We start from the raw sequence: 6,767 nt of genomic DNA on the forward strand, positions 1-6,767 counted from the left end.
GGCTAAACAAGCAGCCTAACTCATCACTACCAAACTACGGGACATAAACAAAAACATCAACCCACAAAAAACTGACGCCTTAACTTCCTCATAAATAAATTATATAAATTAATGTTTATATGCAGCGGGTCTACACCGATTCCTATTAATTCCTATACACAGAGCTACTGGTTTCAATTTGTTTCATTATGCGACAGATTGTTTCCTCTTGAGGTCATTTGTAGCCGAGGCAGCTGAGCCGGTTTAAATCCGTCCTTGGGAGGGGAGGAGGTGTTGGGTCTATTTTTGCGACGGTCCCATGAAATCAAAACTTGATCCCTTCCCACTTTGGTTAAATAGGTAGATTACCTGTTGATAATTCCCCTCCTCATATCCGTATGTCAGAAGTAATCTAGAAGGGAGTAATAGAAAAAAGAAAAACATAGTGTCCGTAAGACGATCAAAACTTAGCATCTACACCTACCGAAATATGCTCATATCGCAATACAATGGATATCATTTGATACTTCTTGTTAGATTAAAGTGGTATATTAGACCTCGATACATATCAGTATAGCCACTCATCTTGACTTGCCTATGATTTACTCACTCATTTGTCAAAAATTCACGTCATTTGAAATTCAAACTTGGCTGCAACCGGCTGTAAAAGATACCTTGTATTTCCCAAACTCTTTTATAGGAATTTAAATATGAGGAGAAACAAAGTATTGTATTAGGTTTTTTTTTTATGTTATTATATTTCAAGAATAATTCTTTAAGCGTCTCATCTTTATTAAATTATTTCAGACAACTTTTCGTTCATAATCTAGTCCATTGCCTTAATTAGTTTATTTTAATATCACCCTCAATCATCTTTGATTTTCTCAGTATATTAAATTTTTTTTTTATATTTTCAATTTTATGCTAAAATATAAATATATCATGTTTTTTAGGCTGGATGTTGTCAAGTTTGTAATATTACTCCGGAAATTCACTACATTAAATATCTTGAAGATCTCTTTTGTACTATTACAAATTACTTGACTGTATAATTAACGGTTACCTATCTCGACCGAAGAACATCAGGGATGCAATAATGATGAAAAAAAAAAGTCAACATGATATTTACTGTAACGGTTATTTTTATCTATATCTAATGCATTAAGTTATTACATTTTATTTATCAGTTTCTTATAATTCTTTAGTGATAAAATGGCTTATAGTTGAATTTCCGTAAGCCTCAACGCAACCAACTACTTATTCAATAAGCTTGATGAAAACAATTATTCAACAACAATTTTTTGTCTTTTCTACTTTGTAAATAAGATGCTAACTTTTTTATTCTCAAAGACGTCAGAATTTAAGCTGCTTTACATAGAAAAATGCAAAGCAACAACACCGTCCATTTGATGGATAATTACTAGGTTACCTGTATCAGAAATATTCTTGTATTTCTTATTTTTATCAGATGAATATAATATAATAATAAGCAAATAAAAGAAAAGAAATAAATAGTATGAAGTAATCACAAATAACTAAATCGATAAAATATTAAAAATTAAATTTGAATTTGGATCAATGTGATCGCATCGTTTCCGAGTGTCTCCTATAGTACCTACCAATTCAGAAGTGTTGTATTGAAATTTTTTTTGTGTTAAAATTTCCTCTTGTGAGATTGTGTCATGTCGTACATTGACCAACCTACTCGCTATAATTGTCTGTTTAAAAATTCAGATAAGTAAGGCTACCATGGAGGGCGGGAGTGAAGGCTTTCACGCAGTTTTTCAATTTCAGGCGCTCTTTAAATTTTAATTTTTAAATCTTAAACTCTCCTCTTCCCATTTTAAGCTAATATTTGTAGGACTGCCTTTTTTGTGTTATGATCTCCTCTTGAGAGATTGTGACATGTTGTACATCGACCAACCTACTCAACTACCAACCTACAAGCCCGAAGTATGAAGGATCGCATCCTTATTCACTGTACGATATGTGATGTTGGAACAAGTAATTGAAACCGCTTGTGCCATTTTAGTGTTCATATTCCTAATCGTATTAAATATCTGTAACCTCCTGTGTCATGTTCATGTTGACATCAAAGAATAAAGTTTTTTTTCATTTAATTTCTTAATATTATGACTAAAAAATTTTCTGTCCAAATAACGTTAATCTCCTGAGCTAAGATCGAGTACGTTATCTGTATTTTTTGAGCAAGTATAACTAGATGACTGTGATCTACTTGAAGCTAAAAAATTAGATAAAAACTATATATATAACCTAAAACATTATTAGGACTTCCTGATGACTTTATTTACAAAACAACTATCAATTATGGTAATGAAGGGAAAAAATTCCTACTTTGTCTTTCAAAGAGTTAGCAGTTTATGTCCTGCTACATACCTACATACTTAGTGTTTAGTACAAAATCCTTTTCCATCCTTTCTACCCATATTACTATGTTGTAACCTAACTGAGGTGTTTATTTATTGTAATAGTAAATAATGTTATTTACCTTAATATTTAACACCTAGATGTTACTATCTACAAGTATATACAATATCTTAAAACAATGGCTTAAAAATGCTCTCTGTAATGCTTAATAGTTCCTTAAAAATTTAATGTTAATTTCAAAGCCATGGCTAAGATTGACTATAAAGCTTTAAGATTAGTACGGATCATTATGAAATTAGCTCTTCCTAACTATATCATATTAACATAAAGCCCACCTTACACCACCAATGTTATTGAACATGATACATGGAGATGTAGCACACGTGTCAGCATTATTGCAACAATATACCCATAAAACAGTCGATACATTGACGATATAGCCTGTGTATGAGGCTTTTAAGAAAATACATAAATATATATTACTGCATGAAGGAGCTGATTCCCACGACAGCCATTAGCAGCTATTCCTCTAAGGAGGTTACCAAATATAATAAAATTATTTTTCAGTATTTTAAGCTGTTTGTTTCAAAACACTCACGGGACATTACTGATTAATTTGAGGCAACGAAATTAAAAATAGGTTGTATAGTTTGATCAAACCATCGTCCATACCATATATAGTTTGGACAATATTTAATAATTGACCCGACAATGATTCACTATTTATAGAATTTGTGAAAAAATATTGTTAATGCCATATTCAATATATTAATTTGTAAATAGTATAAACATAATATTAGTGTTTAATTTAATTACATTTATTTTTATTTTTTTTTTTATTGGACTTTGCTTATTTGTAACGAAAAGTATGTATTTATATTTGTGTTATAATATAAGTAATACCAACCAGTTGCTAATGGTTGGTAAACTGTTGCTAAAGCGTTGCCTAGCAGCAGGCCGACCATCTTCATTTTAAAAATCAGTTCCTCCTAATTAGTGGCCATTACAGTTCCTAACCATCCCTTTCTGCGTTCAGTTGGTGTTATTTTTTGGACATTTTGCATGTTTTAGTCAACAATACAGTATTTTTTACGTATCTGGCCTTTGGCTGGAATATGAGTTGTTACTAATTAGTCGGCTTGTATAGTTTATTACAACAACCAGACCTTGTCTGCCCTCAATAAGTGCCAGTGTGGCCATCTTAGCTTTTGTACATTTCGGCTGTTGATGAGCCAGTACAGACGTGGTCGCACTAACTTTAGACCAGTTTGAGAGTTGCATCGGTGGTTGTAGCTACGCAGCGCTGACCTACACATCTTGACCTGCAAACTATCTTCCTCTGACCTATTGGAGTGGATCAACTTTTCTTTGGGGCCATCGACCAGTATTTATTTTATATATCTATTGATTTTGTAAATTTGTTTCTTTTGTTTTCATAATTTATTTAGGTAATTTTATTTTTGTTTAAAAGACCTTCTATTTTACTTATATTTATTGTTTTATTTTACTTTATGTTTTCAATTGTTGTTAGCTTAGCCAAATAAATGTTTGTATTCGGACCCAGCTGTTTTTTTTTTGTTGTTTTTTTTGGGCTTTTAAAAGCTTTGCAACAAAAAAGTGGCTTTAATTACTATATTATACTAAATAAACTCAATTGATTTTTTGATATAGGTTATTTCATTTATTTTACATTAAACATTTTCATATCATTTTTGAGTTTTGGTTACATAAATTGTAATATTCAGTTTTCAAGTTCATTGCAATATAAAATGTTTTTGGTTAGTCCTTTTGCTACATATACAAACAAATCCCTGATTCTTTTACATAGGGACATTCAAGGCTAAATTGCCCATCATAAAATCAAGAATTGTCCATTTCCATCATAACTCTGGAATATTAGCTTGTGCTCTCAGTTACTATATTTGTATCAGAAAATGAAGGTTTGAAAGAATTTCGCACATAATGGGAAGTTCTAAATAATCTGAGTCCAATACTGAAACAATTTGGACCGACTGACCTATAAAAGTATGGTAATATATATTTTTGAGGGAAAAGTGAGTCATTTTTTTGTTCCTCTGGAAATCTTTAAATCCGAATTCTCATAGAAATCGAAAATGTTTTTCTTATTAACCACAAAGGTAACAATAACTTCAACACTACTGAATCAATCTCCACGAATCTGAAATGTCGTTTAGAGTGCACGAATCGAGCGGATTAAACGGAAACAAACGTTTAAAAACTTTTTACTTATTCGAGGCTACTAATTCTCACTTATAAAGGCGTCAAAAAGGATTTGATATTGGTTTCAATATTCAGCTTTTCAACAGTTTTAAAGTGAGAAATCCTAAAGATTTGTGAATATTTACGTCGCACATCGTGAAAAAAAGGTGGTTGATTTCCATCTAATAAAATCACACTGGTAGATTCCTACCTCTCTTTCTGCGCAAGGCCTAATAGATGATTTTGGACGATATCTTGTATGAGCAGTTCACGAATATTATGGCACGATAATTACTGCAATTAGTTGAATCTCCCTTTATAGTGAAGTAAATGATAATACCTGTGTAGCAATTCTCTGGAATAGTCATAGTTATCCATAATGATAACTATATATATACATACATACACACATACATAGAATTCATAAAGAAGACAACGGATAATTTTGCGCAGGTCATTGCCCCCAGCTAAATGTTCTGCATATACCGTCAGATCCTATATACCTATTATAGGATATTATATCCTACAGTATAGCTACTGCCTTGTTTTTTAATTGAAGAATCGCATCAGTAATTTCATTTTAATGCGGTGCTTCCGTGAGCTTAAAATCACGGCTCAGAACAGGAGTTTCATATATCCTGTTTGAGTCCTCAAAAACTTCTGTAACACTAAATTCGTTAACCCACCTAACAAGGGTGACTTCTTCATTCCTAATTAGCGAATCATCCTCTCCTATGCGAAAATTGTTTCTCGACTTAAATTCCTTGCGCTAAATATGTGTCCGCCTGACTTCTCAGGTCTTCAATTTATTTTTTTTTTCTCCAATTCTTTTTCTCTTGTTTCTTCTGTGATCACACCGCTTCCCTCAGCGAGCTCTTTGACCAAGGGGGCAGTGCCTTGCCACCTCCCAGGTCCTCCAGGTGGAGGGGCGATTTCACGGCAGAGTGGACTTACACATACAGACGGTTTGTGTCACGACTGTTCACAGAATTGACTAAACCTCTGGGCATAGATCATATCGAATGACCTCTAACAAACCACATACATATAGGAAATAAGAGAGGTGGTATCGCTATTTAAAGTCATCCTTTTGAAATCTTCCATTTTTCCAGTTGAAAGTTATGATCAACATTAAACACTATAGATATAAACTCCAAAAGTAAACAGGGATCTAAATATCGCTAATACTTGTCAGGTCTAAGTGATTTTTTGTTAAATTATTTATTTATCTATTATTTTGTTACATATACAAAATACCAAAAAAATGTATACCTTCTGAGTCATGTGATATGATTTTTTGATTTTCACACTAACTTAAATAATAATAACAGTAAAACGAGAATTTAAATAGCTTTAAACCTTCCCAAGTCACCGAAATTCTTTTAAAAAATAGGTTGTGAATCGGTAATGAACATTCGGAGATCTTATATAAGCAACTAACAAACATTTGTGTTTTTATTTATATAGATCTAAATATCTCCTTGTCTTCATGATTTTATAATACTTGCATTAGCATTGAAGTTGAACGCAACAATGTATACTAGAAGGTTGATCTTTATATCATCACGTTATGCTGAATTCAAAGAACTCAATTTCACATATATAATCATTCAGTCTAAAATTTTTGTGCACAATTGATTACTTTCTTGTGTTAGATTTTCTGAAGATCCATCTTGTTCCATGTAATCTCAACAAGGTGTGGCAACGCATATCCTGTGAACATTATTACAATGTTAAATCAAAATATTTCAAACTTAACTCATGCAGATATACTTACACTCTTCTTTGTATTCCTGGATAATTACAGCAATGCATTTTACCGGTGTACATGCAGCAGCACATTGGTTTCCAGCAGCAAGTATCATTCCCACACCGAACCTGTGAATTCGTATCATGCCAGTACCAATCTGCACAGTAAAAATGGGGGGTAGGTTGTTTATTGTACACAAACTATTAGTATTATTAAAATTATATGAGTTCTTTAAAATTAATCCAAGTTATTTTATAGATTAGGGGTGGTAGATCAACATATAATTCTTACAATTTAAGAAGAACTAGCCTATGGAAGTTGTTTCATGTCTCGCGGATATAGGAGAGAGATAAAAATAAATAGCAGGAGGAAGAGAGATATGAGAGAGAGAGAGAGTGAGAGAGTGAGAGAGTGAGAGAGGGAGAGAGTG

General features: G+C 32.3%; 1 long non-coding RNA gene across 1 annotated transcript in view; it reads right to left on the reverse strand.

Annotated features, from left to right (window-relative positions):
* Positions 1-5,789: 5,789 nt before the first annotated feature.
* Positions 5,790-6,767, reverse strand: part of LOC136797034 (uncharacterized) — a 5,512-nt gene continuing 4,534 nt past the window's right edge. Inside the window, exons 3-4 of the long non-coding RNA XR_010844835.1 lie at positions 6,365-6,494; positions 5,790-6,300 (exon numbers count right to left, since the gene is read on the reverse strand). This is a non-coding gene — a long non-coding RNA (uncharacterized lncRNA). The remainder of the gene's footprint in view (positions 6,301-6,364; positions 6,495-6,767) is intronic.

Source organism: Halyomorpha halys, unplaced genomic scaffold (assembly GCF_000696795.3).
Source record: "Halyomorpha halys isolate HHAL.00 unplaced genomic scaffold, Hhal_1.1 Scaffold223.1, whole genome shotgun sequence".
Lineage (NCBI taxonomy): Eukaryota > Metazoa > Arthropoda > Insecta > Hemiptera > Pentatomidae > Halyomorpha > Halyomorpha halys.